Below are 19,780 nucleotides of genomic sequence, written 5' to 3' on the forward strand. Positions count from 1 at the left end.
TTATTTCTACGTTCCGGGCAACCTGGGCTTCACGCTAGGGCGTTGCTCCACCACATCGAATAGCTACGGCATTAGGAGCCAACGCCAGAGGCATAACATACAATATAAGCACAACAATTTTTCCATCGTATAAAATGTATAATTCCAAGCAGTGTGAAGGTAATGGTCATTTCTACTTTCAGGGCAACCTAGGCTTCACTCTAGAGCGTTGCTCCACCAGATCGAATGGTTAGGGCCTTAGAAGTCAACGCCCGAAGCATAAAATACAAAATAAATAGAACAGCTTTTCCATTGTATAAAACGAATAATTGCAACCAGTGTGAAAGCTATGGTCATTTATACGTTCCGGGCAACCTAGGCTTCACTCTAGGGCATTGTCCGACCAGAACGAATAGTTAGGGCCTATGAAGTCAACGCCAGAAGCATAAAATACAATATAAATACAACAGCTCTCCCATCGTATATAATGTATATTTGCAAACAGTGTGAAAGTAAAGGTCATTTCTACGTACCGGGCAACCTAGGTTTCGCTGTAGGGCGCTGCTCTGCCAGATCGAATAGCTAGGGACTTAGAAGTCAACCCCAGAAGCATAAAATACAATATAAATACAACAGTTCTTCAATCGTATACCAGGAATAATTGCAAACAGTGTGAAAGATATGGTCATTTCTACGTTGCGGGCATCCTAGGCTTCACTCTAGGGCATTGCTCCACCACATCGAATAGCTACGGCCTTAGAAGTCAACGCCATAACTATAAAAAACAATATAAATACAACAGTTTTTCCATTGTATAACAGGAATAATTGCAACCAGTGTGAAAGTGATGGTCATTTCTACGTTCCGGGCAACCTAGGCTTCACTCTGGGGCGTTGCTCCACCACATCGGATAGCTGCGGCCTTAGAAGTCAACGCCAGAAGCATAAAATACAATATAAATACAACAGTTTTTTATTCGTATAACAGGAATGATTGCAAACAGTGTGAAAGATATGGTCATTTCTACGTTGCGGGCATCCTAGGCTTCACTCTAGGGCATTGCTCCACCACATCGAATAGCTACGGCCTTAGAAGTCAACGCCATAACTATAAAAAGCAATATATATACAACAGTTTTTCCATTGTATAACAGGAATAATTGCAACCAGTGTGAAAGTGATGGTCATTTCTACGTTCCGGGCAACCTAGGCTTCAGTCTAGGGCATGGTTCCCCCAGATCGAATAGCTAGGGCCTAAGAAGCCTACGCCAGAAGCATAAAATGCAATATAAACACCACAGTTTTTCCATCGTATAACGGGAATAATTGCCACCAGAGTGAAGGTGATGGTCATTTCTAAGTTCCGGGCAACCTAGGCTTCACTCTAGAGCGTTGCTCCACCAGATCGAATAGCTAGGACCTTAGAAGTCAACGCCAGAAGCACAAAATAAAATAAAAATACAACAGTTATTACATCGTATAACAGGAATAATTACAACCAGTGTGAAAGTAATGGGCATTTCTACGTTCCGTGCAACCTAGGCTTCACTCTAGGGCGTTGGTCCACCTGGCCGAATAGTTAGGGCCTTAGAATCCAACTCCACACTCATAAAATACAATATAAATACAACAGTTTTTCCACGGTATAAAAGGAATAATTGCAACCAGTATGAAAGTTATGGTCATTTCTACGTTACGGGCAACCTAGGCTTCATCCTAGGGCGTTATTCCACCAAATCGAATAGTTAGGGCCTAAGAAGTCAACGCCAGAAGCATAAAATACAAAATAAATACAACAGTTTTTCCATCGTATAACAAGAATAATTGCAGCCAGTGTGAGAGTGATGGTCATTTCTACATTCCGGGAAACCTAGGCTTCACTCTAGGGCGTTGCTCCACCAGATCGAATGCATAGTGCCATAGAAGTCAACGCCAGAAGCATAAAGTACATTAAAAATCCAACAGTTTGTCCATCGTATAACAGGAGTAATTGCCACCAGGGTCAAAGTGATGGTCATTTCTTCATTCCGGTCAACCTAGGCTTCACTCTAGGGCGTTGCTCCTCCAGATAGAATAGTTAGGGCCCAGGAAGTCAACGCCAGAAGCATAAAATAAAATATAAATACAACAGTTTTTCCCTTGTATAAAATGAATAATTGCAAACAGTGTGGAAGTAATGGTTATTTCTACGTTCCGGGCAACCTGGGCTTCACGCTAGGGCGTTGCTCCACCACATCGAATAGCTACGGCATTAGGAGCCAACGCCAGAGGCATAACATACAATATAAGCACAACAATTTTTCCATCGTATAAAATGTATAATTCCAAGCAGTGTGAAGGTAATGGTCATTTCTACTTTCAGGGCAACCTAGGCTTCACTCTAGAGCGTTGCTCCACCAGATCGAATGGTTAGGGCCTTAGAAGTCAACGCCCGAAGCATAAAATACAAAATAAATAGAACAGCTTTTCCATTGTATAAAACGAATAATTGCAACCAGTGTGAAAGCTATGGTCATTTATACGTTCCGGGCAACCTAGGCTTCACTCTAGGGCATTGTCCGACCAGAGCGAATAGTTAGGGCCTATGAAGTCAACGCCAGAAGCATAAAATACAATATAAATACAACAGCTCTCCCATCGTATATAATGTATATTTGCAAACAGTGTGAAATAAAGGTCATTTCTACGTACCGGGCAACCTAGGTTTCGCTGTAGGGCGCTGCTCCGACAGATCGAATAGCTAGGGACTTAGAAGTCAACCCCAGAAGCATAAAACACAATAAAAATACAACAGTTTTTCCATCGTATAAAACGTATAATTGCAAGGACTGTGAAGGCAATGGTCATTTCTACGTTCCGGGCAACCTAGGCTTCACTCTAGAGCGTTGCTTCACCAGATCGAATAGTTAGGGCCTTAGATGTCAACGCCCGAAGCATAAAATACAAAATAAATAGAACAGTTTTTCCATTGTATAAAACGAATAATTGCAACCAGTGTGAATGACATGGTCATTTCTACGTTCCGGGCAACCTGGGCTTCACTCTAGGGCGTTGCTCCAACACATCGAATAGCTACGGCCTTAGAAGTCAACACCATAACAATAAAAACCAATATATATACAACAGTTTTTCCATTGTATAACAGGAATAATTGCAACCAGTGTGAAAGTGATGGTCATTTCTACGTTCCGGGCAACCTAGGCTTCAGTCTAGGGCATGGTTCCCCCAGATCGAATAGTTAGGGCCTAAGAAGCCTACGCCAGAAGCATAAAATACAATATAAACACCACAGTTTTTCCATCGTATAACGGGAATAATTGCAACCAGTGTGAAAGTGATGCTCATTTCTACGTTCCGGGCAACCTAGGCTTCACTCTAGGGCGTTGTTCCACCACATCGGATAGCTGCGGCCTTAGAAGTCAACGCCAGAAGCATAAAATACAATATAAATACAACAGTTTTTCAATCGTATAACAGGAATGATTGCAAACAGTGTGAAATATATGGTCATTTCTACGTAGCGGGCATCCTAGGCTTCACTCTAGGGCGTTGCTCCTCCAGATCGTATAGTTAGGGCCTAAGAAGTCAACGCCAGAAGCATAAAATAAAATATAAATACAACAGTTTTTCCCTTGTATAACAGGAATAATTGCAACCAGTGTGAAAGGTATGGTCATTTCTTCGTTCCGGGCAACCTAGGCTTCACTCTAGGGCGTTGCTCCACCACATCGGATAGCTGCGGCCTTAGAAGTCAACGCCAGAAGCATAAAATACAATATAAATACAACAGTTCTTCAATCGTATACCAGGAATAATTGCAAACAGTGTGAAAGATATGGTCATTTCTACGTTGCGGGCATCCTAGGCTTCACTCTAGGGCATTGCTCCACCACATCGAATCGCTACGGCCTTAGAAGTCAACGCCATAACTATAAAAAACAATATAAATACAACAGTTTTTCCATCGTATAACAGGAATAATTGCAACCAGTGTGAAAGTGATGGTCATTTCTACGTTCCGGGCAACCTAGGCTTCACTCTAGGGCGTTGCTCCACCACATCGGATAGCTGCGGCCTTAGAAGTCAACGCCAGAAGCATAAAATACAATATAAATACAACAGTTTTTCAATCGTATAACAGGAATGATTGCAAACAGTGTGAAAGGTATGGTCATTTCTACGTTGCGGGCATCCTAGGCTTCACTCTAGGGCATTGCTCCACCACATGGAATAGCTACGGCCTTAGAAGTCAACGCCATAACTATAAAAAGCAATATATATACAACAGTTTTTCCATTGTATAACAGGAATAATTGCAACCAGTGTGAAAGTGATGGTCATTTCTACGTTCCGGGCAACCTAGGCTTCATCCTAGGGCGTTATTCCACCAAATCGAATAGTTAGGGCCTAAGAAGTCAACGCCAGAAGCATAAAATACAAAATAAATACAACAGTTTTTCCATCGTATAACAAGAATAATTGCAACCAGTGTGAGAGTGATGGTCATTTCTACATTCCGGGAAACCTAGGCTTCACTCTAGGGCGTTGCTCCACCAGATCGAATGCATAGTGCCATAGAAGCCAACGCCAGAAGCATAAAGTACATTAAAAATCCAACAGTTTGTCCATCGTATAGCAGGAGTAATTGCCACCAGGGTCAAAGTGATGGTCATTTCTGCATTCCGGGCAACCTAGGCTTCACTCTAGGGCGTTGCTCCTCCAGATAGAATAGTTAGGGCCCAGGAAGTCAACGCCAGAAGCATAAAATAAAATATAAATACAACAGTTTTTCCCTTGTATAAAATGAATAATTGCAAACAGTGTGGAAGTAATGGTTATTTCTACGTTCCGGGCAACCTGGGCTTCACGCTAGGGCGTTGCTCCACCACATCGAATAGCTACGGCATTAGGAGCCAACGCCAGAGGCATAACATACAATATAAGCACAACAATTTTTCCATCGTATAAAATGTATAATTCCAAGCAGTGTGAAGGTAATGGTCATTTCTACGTTCAGGGCAACCTAGGCTTCACTCTAGAGAGTTGCTTCACCAGATCGTATAGTTAGGGCCTTAGATGTCAACGCCCGAAGCATAAAATACAAAATAAATAGAACAGTTTTTCCATTGTATAAAACGAATAATTGCAACCAGTGTGAAAGTTATGGTCATTTCTACGTTCCGGGCAGCCTAGGCTTAACTGTAGGGCGTTGCTCCACCAGATCGCATAGTTAGGGACTTAGAATTTAACGCCAGAAGCATAAAATACAATAAAAATGCAACAGTTTTTCCATAGTATAACAGGAATAATTGCAACCAATGTGAAAGTACAGGTCATTTCTACGTTCCGGGCAACCTAGGCTTCGCTCTAGGGACTTGCTCCACCAGATCGAATAGCTAGGGACTTAGAAGTCCACGCCAGAGGCATAAAATACAATAAAAATGCAACAGCTCTTCCATCGTATATAATGTATATTTGCAAACAGTGTGAAATAAAGGTCATTTCTACGTACCGGGCAACCTAGGTTTCGCTGTAGGGCGCTGCTCCGCCAGATCGAATAGCTAGGGACTTAGAAGTCAACCCCAGAAGCATAAAATACAATAAAAATACAACAGTTTTTCCATCGTATAAAATGTATAATTGCAAGGACTGTGAAGGCAATGGTCATTTCTACGTTCAGGGCAACCTAGGCTTCACTCTGGAGCGTTGCTTCACCAGATCGAATAGTTAGGGCCTTAGATGTCAACGCCCGAAGCATAAAATACAAAATAAATAGAACAGTTTTTCCATTGTATAAAACGAATAATTGCAACCAGTGTGAAAGGCATGGTCATTTCTACGTTCCGGGCAACCTGGGCTTCACTCTAGGGCGTTGCTCCAACACATCGAATAGCTACGGCGTTAGGAGTCAACGTCAGAGGCATAAAATACAAAATAAATACAACAGTTTTTCCATCGTATAACAAGAATAATTGCAACCATTGTGAAAGTGATGGTCATTTCTACATTCCGGGCTGCCTAGGCTTCACTCTAGGGCGTTGCTCCTCCAGATCGTATAGTTAGGGCCTAAGAAGTCAACGCCAGAAGCATAAAATAAAATATAAATACAACAGTTTTTCCCTTGTATAAAAGGAATAATTGCAACCAGTGTGAAAGGTATGGTCATTTCTTCGTTCCGGGCAACCTAGGCTTCACACTAGGGCGTTGCTCCAACACACCGGATAGCTGCGGCCTTAGAAGTCAACGCCAGAAGCATAAAATACAATATAAATACAACAGTTTTTTATTCGTATAACAGGAATGATTGCAAACAGTGTGAAAGATATGGTCATTTCTACGTTGCGGGTATCCTAGGCTTCACTCTAGGGCATTGCTCCACCACATCGAATAGCTACGGCCTTAGAAGTCAACGCCATAACTATAAAAAGCAATATATATACAACAGTTTTTCCATTGTATAGCAGGAATAATTGCAACCAGTGTGAAAGTGATGGTCATTTCTACGTTCCGGGCAACCTAGGCTTCAGTCTAGGGCATGGTTCCCCCAGATCGAATAGCTAGGGCCTAAGAAGCCTACGCCAGAAGCATAAAATGCAATATAAACACCACAGTTTTTCCATCGTATAACGGGAATAATTGCCACCAGAGTGAAGGTGATGGTCATTTCTAAGTTCCGGGCAACCTAGGCTTCACTCTAGAGCGTTGCTCCACCAGATCGAATAGCTAGGACCTTAGAAGTCAACGCCAGAAGCACAAAATAAAATAAAAATACAACAGTTATTACATCGTATAACAGGAATAATTACAACCAGTGTGAAAGTAATGGGCATTTCTACGTTCCGTGCAACCTAGGCTTCACTCTAGGGCGTTGGTCCACCTGGCCGAATAGTTAGGGCCTTAGAATGCAACTCCACACTCATAAAATACAATATAAATACAACAGTTTTTCCACGGTATAAAAGGAATAATTGCAACCAGTATGAAAGTTATGGTCATTTCTACGTTACGGGCAACCTAGGCTTCATCCTAGGGCGTTATTCCACCAAATCGAATAGTTAGGGCCTAAGAAGTCAACGCCAGAAGCATAAAATACAAAATAAATACAACAGTTTTTCCATCGTATAACAAGAATAATTGCAGCCAGTGTGAGAGTGATGGTCATTTCTACATTCCGGGAAACCTAGGCTTCACTCTAGGGCGTTGCTCCACCAGATCGAATGCATAGTGCCATAGGAGTCAACGCCAGAAGCATAAAGTACATTAAAAATCCAACAGTTTGTCCATCGTATAACAGGAGTAATTGCCACCAGGGTCAAAGTGATGGTCATTTCTTCATTCCGGGCAACCTAGGCTTCACTCTAGGGCGTTGCTCCTCCAGATAGAATAGTTAGGGCCCAGGAAGTCAACGCCAGAAGCATAAAATGAAATATAAATACAACAGTTTTTCCCTTGTATAAAATGAATAATTGCAAACAGTGTGGAAGTAATGGTTATTTCTACGTTCCGGGCAACCTGGGCTTCACGCTAGGGCGTTGCTCCACCACATCGAATAGCTACGGCATTAGGAGCCAACGCCAGAGGCATAACATACAATATAAGCACAACAATTTTTCCATCGTATAAAATGTATAATTCCAAGCAGTGTGAAGGTAATGGTCATTTCTACTTTCAGGGCAACCTAGGCTTCACTCTAGAGCGTTGCTCCACCAGATCGAATGGTTAGGGCCTTAGAAGTCAACGCCCGAAGCATAAAATACAAAATAAATAGAACAGCTTTTCCATTGTATAAAACGAATAATTGCAACCAGTGTGAAAGCTATGGTCATTTATACGTTCCGGGCAACCTAGGCTTCACTCTAGGGCATTGTCCGACCAGAACGAATAGTTAGGGCCTATGAAGTCAACGCCAGAAGCATAAAATACAATATAAATACAACAGCTCTCCCATCGTATATAATGTATATTTGCAAACAGTGTGAAAGTAAAGGTCATTTCTACGTACCGGGCAACCTAGGTTTCGCTGTAGGGCGCTGCTCTGCCAGATCGAATAGCTAGGGACTTAGAAGTCAACCCCAGAAGCATAAAATACAATAAAAGTACAACAGTTTTTCCATCGTATAAAATGTATAATTGCAAGGACTGTGAAGACAATGGTCATTTCTACGTTCCGGACAACCTAGGCTTCACTCTAGAGAGTTGCTTCACCAGACCGTATAGTTAGGGCCTTAGATGTCAACGCCCGAAGCATAAAATACAAAATAAATAGAACAGTTTTTCCATTGTATAAAACGAATAATTGCAACCAGTGTGAAAGTTATGGTCATTTCTACGTTCCGGGCAACCTAGGCTTAACTGTAGGGCGTTGCTCCACCAGATCGCATAGTTAGGGACTTAGAATTTAACGCCAGAAGCATAAAATACAATAAAAATGCAACAGTTTTTCCATAGTATAACAGGAATAATTGCAACCAATGTGAAAGTACAGGTCATTTCTACGTTCCGGGCAACCTATGCTTCGCTCTAGGGACTTGCTCCACCAGATCGAATAGCTAGGGACTTAGAAGTCAACGCCAGAGGCATAAAATACAATAAAAATGCAACAGCTCTTCCATCGTATATAATGTATATTTGCAAACAGTGTGAAATAAAGGTCATTTCTACGTACCGGGCAACCTAGGTTTCGCTGTAGGGCGCTGCTCCGACAGATCGAATAGCTAGGGACTTAGAAGTCAACCCCAGAAGCATAAAACACAATAAAAATACAACAGTTTTTCGATCGTATAAAATGTATAATTGCAAGGACTGTGAAGGCAATGGTCATTTCTACGTTCCGGGCAACCTAGGCTTCACTCTAGAGCGTTGCTTCACCAGATCGAATAGTTAGGGCCTTAGATGTCAACGCCCGAAGCATAAAATACAAAATAAATAGAACAGTTTTTCCATTGTATAAAACGAATAATTGCAACCAGTGTGAATGACATGGTCATTTCTACGTTCCGGGCAACCTGGGCTTCACTCTAGGGCGTTGCTCCAACACATCGAATAGCTACGGCCTTAGAAGTCAACGCCATAACAATAAAAACCAATATATATACAACAGTTTTTCCATTGTATAACAGGAATAATTGCAACCAGTGTGAAAGTGATGGTCATTTCTACGTTCCGGGCAACCTAGGCTTCAGTCTAGGGCATGGTTCCCCCAGATCGAATAGTTAGGGCCTAAGAAGCCTACGCCAGAAGCATAAAATACAATATAAACACCACAGTTTTTCCATCGTATAACGGGAATAATTGCAACCAGTGTGAAAGTGATGCTCATTTCTACGTTCCGGGCAACCTAGGCTTCACTCTAGGGCGTTGTTCCACCACATCGGATAGCTGCGGCGTTAGAAGTCAACGCCAGAAGCATAAAATACAATATAAATACAACAGTTTTTCAATCGTATAACAGGAATGATTGCAAACAGTGTGAAATATATGGTCATTTCTACGTTGCGGGCATCCTAGGCTTCACTCTAGGGCGTTGCTCCTCCAGATCGTATAGTTAGGGCCTAAGAAGTCAACGCCAGAAGCATAAAATAAAATATAAATACAACAGTTTTTCCCTTGTATAACAGGAATAATTGCAACCAGTGTGAAAGGTATGGTCATTTCTTCGTTCCGGGCAACCTAGGCTTCACTCTAGGGCGTTGCTCCACCACATCGGATAGCTGCGGCCTTAGAAGTCAACGCCAGAAGCATAAAATACAATATAAATACAACAGTTCTTCAATCGTATACCAGGAATAATTGCAAACAGTGTGAAAGATATGGTCATTTCTACGTTGCGGGCATCCTAGGCTTCACTCTAGGGCATTGCTCCACCACATCGAATAGCTACGGCCTTAGAAGTCAACGCCATAACTATAAAAAACAATATAAATACAACAGTTTTTCCATTGTATAACAGGAATAATTGCAACCAGTGTGAAAGTGATGGTCATTTCTACGTTCCGGGCAACCTAGGCTTCACTCTAGGGCGTTGCTCCACCACATCGGATAGCTGCGGCCTTAGAAGTCAACGCCAGAAGCATAAAATACAATATAAATACAACAGTTTTTCAATCGTATAACAGGAATGATTGCAAACAGTGTGAAAGGTATGGTCATTTCTACGTTGCGGGCATCCTAGGCTTCACTCTAGGGCATTGCTCCACCACATGGAATAGCTACCGCCTTAGAAGTCAACGCCATAACTATAAAAAGCAATATATATACAACAGTTTTTCCATTGTATAACAGGAATAATTGCAACCAGTGTGAAAGTGATGGTCATTTCTACGTTCCGGGCAACCTAGGCTTCAGTCTAGGGCATGGTTCCGCCAGATCGAATAGTTAGGGCCTAAGAAGCCTACGCCAGAAGCATAAAATACAATATAAACACCACAGTTTTTCCATCGTATAACGGGAATAATTGCAACCAGAGTGAAGGTGATGGTCATTTCTAAGTTCCGGGCAACCTAGGCTTCACTCTAGAGCGTTGCTCCACCAGATCGAATAGCTAGGACCTTAGAAGTCAACGCCAGAAGCACAAAATAAAATAAAAATACAACAGTTATTACATCGTATAACAGGAATAATTACAACCAGTGTGAAAGTAATGGGCATTTCTACGTTCCGTGCAACCTAGGCTTCACTCTAGGGCGTTGGTCCACCTGGCCGAATAGTTAGGGCCTTAGAATCCAACTCCACACTCATAAAATACAATATAAATACAACAGTTTTTCCACGGTATAAAAGGAATAATTGCAACCAGTATGAAAGTTATGGTCATTTCTACGTTACGGGCAACCTAGGCTTCATCCTAGGGCGTTATTCCACCAAATCGAATAGTTAGGGCCTAAGAAGTCAACGCCAGAAGCATAAAATACAAAATAAATACAACAGTTTTTCCATCGTATAACAAGAATAATTGCAGCCAGTGTGAGAGTGATGGTCATTTCTACATTCCGGGAAACCTAGGCTTCACTCTAGGGCGTTGCTCCACCAGATCGAATGCATAGTGCCATAGAAGTCAACGCCAGAAGCATAAAGTACATTAAAAATCCAACAGTTTGTCCATCGTATAACAGGAGTAATTGCCACCAGGGTCAAAGTGATGGTCATTTCTTCATTCCGGGCAACCTAGGCTTCACTCTAGGGCGTTGCTCCTCCAGATAGAATAGTTAGGGCCCAGGAAGTCAACGCCAGAAGCATAAAATAAAATATAAATACAACAGTTTTTCCCTTGTATAAAATGAATAATTGCAAACAGTGTGGAAGTAATGGTTATTTCTACGTTCCGGGCAACCTGGGCTTCACGCTAGGGCGTTGCTCCACCACATCGAATAGCTACGGCATTAGGAGCCAACGCCAGAGGCATAACATACAATATAAGCACAACAATTTTTCCATCGTATAAAATGTATAATTCCAAGCAGTGTGAAGGTAATGGTCATTTCTACTTTCAGGGCAACCTAGGCTTCACTCTAGAGCGTTGCTCCACCAGATCGAATGGTTAGGGCCTTAGAAGTCAACGCCCGAAGCATAAAATACAAAATAAATAGAACAGCTTTTCCATTGTATAAAACGAATAATTGCAACCAGTGTGAAAGCTATGGTCATTTATACGTTCCGGGCAACCTGGGCTTCACTCTAGGGCATTGTCCGACCAGAACGAATAGTTAGGGCCTATGAAGTCAACGCCAGAAGCATAAAATACAATATAAGTACAACAGCTCTCCCATCGTATATAATGTATATTTGCAAACAGTGTGAAAGTAAAGGTCATTTCTACGTACCGGGCAACCTAGGTTTCGCTGTAGGGCGCTGCTCTGCCAGATCGAATAGCTAGGGACTTAGAAGTCAACCCCAGAAGCATAAAATACAATAAAAGTACAACAGTTTTTCCATCGTATAAAATGTATAATTGCAAGGACTGTGAAGACAATGGTCATTTCTACGTTCCGGACAACCTAGGCTTCACTCTAGAGAGTTGCTTCACCAGATCGTATAGTTAGGGCCTTAGATGTCAACGCCCGAAGCATAAAATACAAAATAAATAGAACAGTTTTTCCATTGTATAAAACGAATAATTGCAACCAGTGTGAAAGTTATGGTCATTTCTACGTTCCGGGCAACCTAGGCTTAACTGTAGGGCGTTGCTCCACCAGATCGCATAGTTAGGGACTTAGAATTTAACGCCAGAAGCATAAAATACAATAAAAATGCAACAGTTTTTCCATAGTATAACAGGAATAATTGCAACCAATGTGAAAGTACAGGTCATTTCTACGTTCCGGGCAACCTATGCTTCGCTCTAGGGACTTGCTCCACCAGATCGAATAGCTAGGGACTTAGAAGTCAACGCCAGAGGCATAAAATACAATAAAAATGCAACAGCTCTTCCATCGTATATAATGTATATTTGCAAACAGTGTGAAATAAAGGTCATTTCTACGTACCGGGCAACCTAGGTTTCGCTGTAGGGCGCTGCTCCGACAGATCGAATAGCTAGGGACTTAGAAGTCAACCCCAGAAGCATAAAACACAATAAAAATACAACAGTTTTTCCATCGTATAAAATGTATAATTGCAAGGACTGTGAAGGCAATGGTCATTTCTATGTTCCGGGCAACCTAGGCTTCACTCTAGAGCGTTGCTTCACCAGATCGAATAGTTAGGGCCTTAGATGTCAACGCCCGAAGCATAAAATACAAAATAAATAGAACAGTTTTTCCATTGTATAAAACGAATAATTGCAACCAGTGTGAATGACATGGTCATTTCTACGTTCCGGGCAACCTGGGCTTCACTCTAGGGCGTTGCTCCAACACATCGAATAGCTACGGCCTTAGAAGTCAACGCCATAACAATAAAAACCAATATATATACAACAGTTTTTCCATTGTATAACAGGAATAATTGCAACCAGTGTGAAAGTGATGGTCATTTCTACGTTCCGGGCAACCTAGGCTTCAGTCTAGGGCATGGTTCCCCCAGATCGAATAGTTAGGGCCTAAGAAGCCTACGCCAGAAGCATAAAATACAATATAAACACCACAGTTTTTCCATCGTATAACGGGAATAATTGCAACCAGTGTGAAAGTGATGCTCATTTCTACGTTCCGGGCAACCTAGGCTTCACTCTAGGGCGTTGTTCCACCACATCGGATAGCTGCGGCCTTAGAAGTCAACGCCAGAAGCTTAAAATACAATATAAATACAACAGTTTTTCAATCGTATAACAGGAATGATTGCAAACAGTGTGAAAGATATGGTCATTTCTACGTTGCGGGCATCCTAGGCTTCACTCTAGGGCGTTGCTCCTCCAGATCGTATAGTTAGGGCCTAAGAAGTCAACGCCAGAAGCATAAAATAAAATATAAATACAACAGTTTTTCCCTTGTATAACAGGAATAATTGCAACCAGTGTGAAAGGTATGGTCATTTCTTCGTTCCGGGCAACCTAGGCTTCACTCTAGGGCGTTGCTCCACCACATCGGATAGCTGCGGCCTTAGAAGTCAACGCCAGAAGCATAAAATACAATATAAATACAACAGTTCTTCAATCGTATACCAGGAATAATTGCAAACAGTGTGAAAGATATGGTCATTTCTACGTTGCGGGCATCCTAGGCTTCACTCTAGGGCATTGCTCCACCACATCGAATAGCTACGGCCTTAGAAGTCAACGCCATAACTATAAAAAACAATATAAATACAACAGTTTTTCCATTGTATAACAGGAATAATTGCAACCAGTGTGAAAGTGATGGTCATTTCTACGTTCCGGGCAACCTAGGCTTCACTCTAGGGCGTTGCTCCACCACATCGGATAGCTGCGGCCTTAGAAGTCAACGCCAGAAGCATAAAATACAATATAAATACAACAGTTTTTCAATCGTATAACAGGAATGATTGCAAACAGTGTGAAAGGTATGGTCATTTCTACGTTGCGGGCATCCTAGGCTTCACTCTAGGGCATTGCTCCACCACATGGAATAGCTACGGCCTTAGAAGTCAACGCCATAACTATAAAAAGCAATATATATACAACAGTTTTTCCATTGTATAACAGGAATAATTGCAACCAGTGTGAAAGTGATGGTCATTTCTACGTTCCGGGCAACCTAGGCTTCAGTCTAGGGCATGGTTCCCCCAGATCGAATAGTTAGGGCCTAAGAAGCCTACGCCAGAAGCATAAAATACAATATAAACACCACAGTTTTTCCATCGTATAACGGGAATAATTGCAACCAGAGTGAAGGTGATGGTCATTTCTAAGTTCCGGGCAACCTAGGCTTCACTCTAGAGCGTTGCTCCACCAGATCGAATAGCTAGGACCTTAGAAGTCAACGCCAGAAGCACAAAATAAAATAAAAATACAACAGTTATTACATCGTATAACAGGAATAATTACAACCAGTGTGAAAGTAATGGGCATTTCTACGTTCCGTGCAACCTAGGCTTCACTCTAGGGCGTTGGTCCACCTGGCCGAATAGTTAGGGCCTTAGAATCCAACTCCACACTCATAAAATAGAATATAAATACAACAGTTTTTCCACGGTATAAAAGGAATAATTGCAACCAGTATGAAAGTTATGGTCATTTCTACGTTACGGGCAACCTAGGCTTCATCCTAGGGCGTTATTCCACCAAATCGAATAGTTAGGGCCTAAGAAGTCAACGCCAGAAGCATAAAATACAAAATAAATACAACAGTTTTTCCATCGTATAACAAGAATAATTGCAACCAGTGTGAGAGTGATGGTCATTTCTACATTCCGGGAAACCTAGGCTTCACTCTAGGGCGTTGCTCCACCAGATCGAATGCATAGTGCCATAGAAGCCAACGCCAGAAGCATAAAGTACATTAAAAATCCAACAGTTTGTCCATCGTATAACAGGAGTAATTGCCACCAGGGTCAAAGTGATGGTCATTTCTGCATTCCGGGCAACCTAGGCTTCACTCTAGGGCGTTGCTCCTCCAGATAGAATAGTTAGGGCCCAGGAAGTCAACGCCAGAAGCATAAAATAAAATATAAATACAACAGTTTTTCCCTTGTATAAAATGAATAATTGCAAACAGTGTGGAAGTAATGGTTATTTCTACGTTCCGGGCAACCTGGGCTTCACGCTAGGGCGTTGCTCCACCACATCGAATAGCTACGGCATTAGGAGCCAACGCCAGAGGCATAACATACAATATAAGCACAACAATTTTTCCATCGTATAAAATGTATAATTCCAAGCAGTGTGAAGGTAATGGTCATTTCTACGTTCAGGGCAACCTAGGCTTCACTCTAGAGAGTTGCTTCACCAGATCGTATAGTTAGGGCCTTAGATGTCAACGCCCGAAGCATAAAATACAAAATAAATAGAACAGTTTTTCCATTGTATAAAACGAATAATTGCAACCAGTGTGAAAGTTATGGTCATTTCTACGTTCCGGGCAGCCTAGGCTTAACTGTAGGGCGTTGCTCCACCAGATCGCATAGTTAGGGACTTAGAATTTAACGCCAGAAGCATAAAATACAATAAAAATGCAACAGTTTTTCCATAGTATAACAGGAATAATTGCAACCAATGTGAAAGTACAGGTCATTTCTACGTTCCGGGCAACCTAGGCTTCGCTCTAGGGACTTGCTCCACCAGATCGAATAGCTAGGGACTTAGAAGTCCACGCCAGAGGCATAAAATACAATAAAAATGCAACAGCTCTTCCATCGTATATAATGTATATTTGCAAACAGTGTGAAATAAAGGTCATTTCTACGTACCGGGCAACCCAGGTTTCGCTGTAGGGCGCTGCTCCGCCAGATCGAATAGCTAGGGACTTAGAAGTCTTCCCCAGAAGCATAAAATACAATAAAAATACAACAGTTTTTCCATCGTATAAAATGTATAATTGCAAGGACTGTGAAGGCAATGGTCATTTCTACGTTCAGGGCAACTTAGGCTTCACTCTGGAGCGTTGCTTCACCAGATCGAATAGTTAGGGCCTTAGATGTCAACGCCCGAAGCATAAAATACAAAATAAATAGAACAGTTTTTCCATTGTATAAAACGAATAATTGCAACCAGTGTGAAAGGCATGGTCATTTCTACGTTCCGGGCAACCTGGGCTTCACTCTAGGGCGTTGCTCCAACACATCGAATAGCTACGGCGTTAGGAGTCAACGTCAGAGGCATAAAATACAAAATAAATACAACAGTTTTTCCATCGTATAACAAGAATAATTGCAACCATTGTGAAAGTGATGGTCATTTCTACATTCCGGGCTGCCTAGGCTTCACTCTAGGGCGTTGCTCCTCCAGATCGTATAGTTATGGCCTAAGAAGTCAACGCCAGAAGCATAAAATAAAATATAAATACAACAGTTTTTCCCTTGTATAAAAGGAATAATTGCAACCAGTGTGAAAGGTATGGTCATTTCTTCGTTCCGGGCAACCTAGGCTTCACACTAGGGCGTTGCTCCACCACACCGGATAGCTGCGGCCTTAGAAGTCAACGCCAGAAGCATAAAATACAATATAAATACAACAGTTCTTCAATCGTATACCAGGAATAATTGCAAACAGTGTGAAAGATATGGTCATTTCTACGTTGCGGGCATCCTAGGCTTCACTCTAGGGCATTGCTCCACCACATCGAATAGCTACGGCCTTAGAAGTCAACGCCATAACTATAAAAAACAATATAAATACAACAGTTTTTCCATTGTATAACAGGAATGATTGCAACCAGTGTGAAAGTGATGGTCATTTCTACGTTCCGGGCAACCTAGGCTTCAGTCTAGGGCATGGTTCCCCCAGATCGAATAGTTAGGGCCTAAGAAGCCTACGCCAGAAGCATAAAATACAATATAAACACCACAGTTTTTCCATCGTATAACGGGAATAATTGCAACCAGAGTGAAGCTGATGGTCATTTCTAAGTTCCGGGCAACCTAGGCTTCACTCTAGAGCGTTGCTCCACCAGATCGAATAGCTAGGACCTTAGAAGTCAACGCCAGAAGCACAAAATAAAATAAAAATACAACAGTTATTACATCGTATAACAGGAATAATTACAACCAGTGTGAAAGTAATGGGCATTTCTACGTTCCGTGCAACCTAGGCTTCACTCTAGGGCGTTGGTCCACCTGGCCGAATAGTTAGAGCCTTAGAAAACAACTCCAGACTCATAAAATACAATATAAATACAACAGTTTTTCCACGGTATAAAAGGAATAATTGCAACCAGTATGAAAGTTATGGTCATTTCTACGTTACGGGCAACCTAGGCTTCATCCTAGGGCGTTATTCCACCAAATCGAATAGTTAGGGCCTAAGAAGTCAACGCCAGAAGCATAAAATACAAAATAAATACAACAGTTTTTCCATCGTATAACAAGAATAATTGCAACCAGTGTGAGAGTGATGGTCATTTCTACATTCCGGGAAACCTAGGCTTCACTCTAGGGCGTTGCTCCACCAGATCGAATGCATAGTGCCATAGAAGCCAACGCCAGAAGCATAAAGTACATTAAAAATCCAACAGTTTGTCCATCGTATAACAGGAGTAATTGCCACCAGGGTCAAAGTGATGGTCATTTCTGCATTCCGGGCAACCTAGGCTTCACTCTAGGGCGTTGCTCCTCCAGATAGAATAGCTAGGGCCCAGGAAGTCAACGCCAGAAGCATAAAATAAAATATAAATACAACAGTTTTTCCCTTGTATAAAATGAATAATTGCAAACAGTGTGGAAGTAATGGTTATTTCTACGTTCCGGGCAACCTGGGCTTCACGCTAGGGCGTTGCTCCACCACATCGAATAGCTACGGCATTAGGAGCCAACGCCAGAGGCATAACATACAATATAAGCACAACAATTTTTCCATCGTATAAAATGTATAATTCCAAGCAGTGTGAAGGTAATGGTCATTTCTACGTTCAGGGCAACCTAGGCTTCACTCTAGAGAGTTGCTTCACCAGATCGTATAGTTAGGGCCTTAGATGTCAACGCCCGAAGCATAAAATACAAAATAAATAGAACAGTTTTTCCATTGTATAAAACGAATAATTGCAACCAGTGTGAAAGTTATGGTCATTTCTACGTTCCGGGCAGCCTAGGCTTAACTGTAGGGCGTTGCTCCACCAGATCGCATAGTTAGGGACTTAGAATTTAACGCCAGAAGCATAAAATACAATACAAATGCAACAGTTTTTCCATAGTATAACAGGAATAATTGCAACCAATGTGAAAGTACAGGTCATTTCTACGTTCCGGGCAACCTAGGCTTCGCTCTAGGGACTTGCTCCACCAGATCGAATAGCTAGGGACTTAGAAGTCCACGCCAGAGGCATAAAATACAATAAAAATGCAACAGCTCTTCCATCGTATATAATGTATATTTGCAAACAGTGTGAAATAAAGGTCATTTCTACGTACCGGGCAACCTAGGTTTCGCTGTAGGGCGCTGCTCCGCCAGATCGAATAGCTAGGGACTTAGAAGTCAACCCCAGAAGCATAAAATACAATAAAAATACAACAGTTTTTCCATCGTATAAAATGTATAATTGCAAGGACTGTGAAGGCAATGGTCATTTCTACGTTCAGGGCAACTTAGGCTTCACTCTGGAGCGTTGCTTCACCAGATCGAATAGTTAGGGCCTTAGATGTCAACGCCCGAAGCATAAAATACAAAATAAATAGAACAGTTTTTCCATTGTATAAAACGAATAATTGCAACCAGTGTGAAAGGCATGGTCATTTCTACGTTCCGGGCAACCTGGGCTTCACTCTAGGGCGTTGCTCCAACACATCGAATAGCTACGGCGTTAGGAGTCAACGTCAGAGGCATAAAATACAAAATAAATACAACAGTTTTTCCATCGTATAACAAGAATAATTGCAACCATTGTGAAAGTGATGGTCATTTCTACATTCCGGGCTGCCTAGGCTTCACTCTAGGGCGTTGCTCCTCCAGATCGTATAGTTATGGCCTAAGAAGTCAACGCCAGAAGCATAAAATAAAATATAAATACAACAGTTTTTCCCTTGTATAAAAGGAATAATTGCAACCAGTGTGAAAGGTATGGTCATTTCTTCGTTCCGGGCAACCTAGGCTTCACACTAGGGCGTTGCTCCACCACACCGGATAGCTGCGGCCTTAGAAGTCAACGCCAGAAGCATAAAATACAATATAAATACAACAGTTCTTCAATCGTATACCAGGAATAATTGCAAACAGTGTGAAAGATATGGTCATTTCTACGTTGCGGGCATCCTAGGCTTCACTCTAGGGCATTGCTCCACCACATCGAATAGCTACGGCCTTAGAAGTCAACGCCATAACTATAAAAAACAATATAAATACAACAGTTTTTCCATTGTATAACAGGAATGATTGCAACCAGTGTGAATGTGATGGTCATTTCTACGTTCCGGGCAACCTAGGCTTCACTCTAGGGCGTTGCTCCACCACATCGGATAGCTGCGGCCTTAGAAGTCAACGCCAGAAGCATAAAATACAATATAAATACAACAGTTTTTCAATCGTATAACAGGAATAATTGTAAACAGTGTGAAAGATATGGTCATTTCTACTTTGCGGGCATCCTAGGCTTCACTCTAGGGCATTGCTCCACCACATCGAATAGCTACTGCCTTAGAAGTCAGCGCCATAACTGTAAAGAACAATATAAATACAACAGTTTTTCCATTGTATAAAATGAATAACTGCAACCAGTGTGAAAGACATGGTCATTTCTACGTTCCGGGCAACCTAGGCTTCA

The sequence above is a fragment of the Calliopsis andreniformis genome, unplaced genomic scaffold (genome assembly GCF_051401765.1).
Source record: "Calliopsis andreniformis isolate RMS-2024a unplaced genomic scaffold, iyCalAndr_principal scaffold0001, whole genome shotgun sequence".
NCBI lineage: Eukaryota > Metazoa > Arthropoda > Insecta > Hymenoptera > Andrenidae > Calliopsis > Calliopsis andreniformis.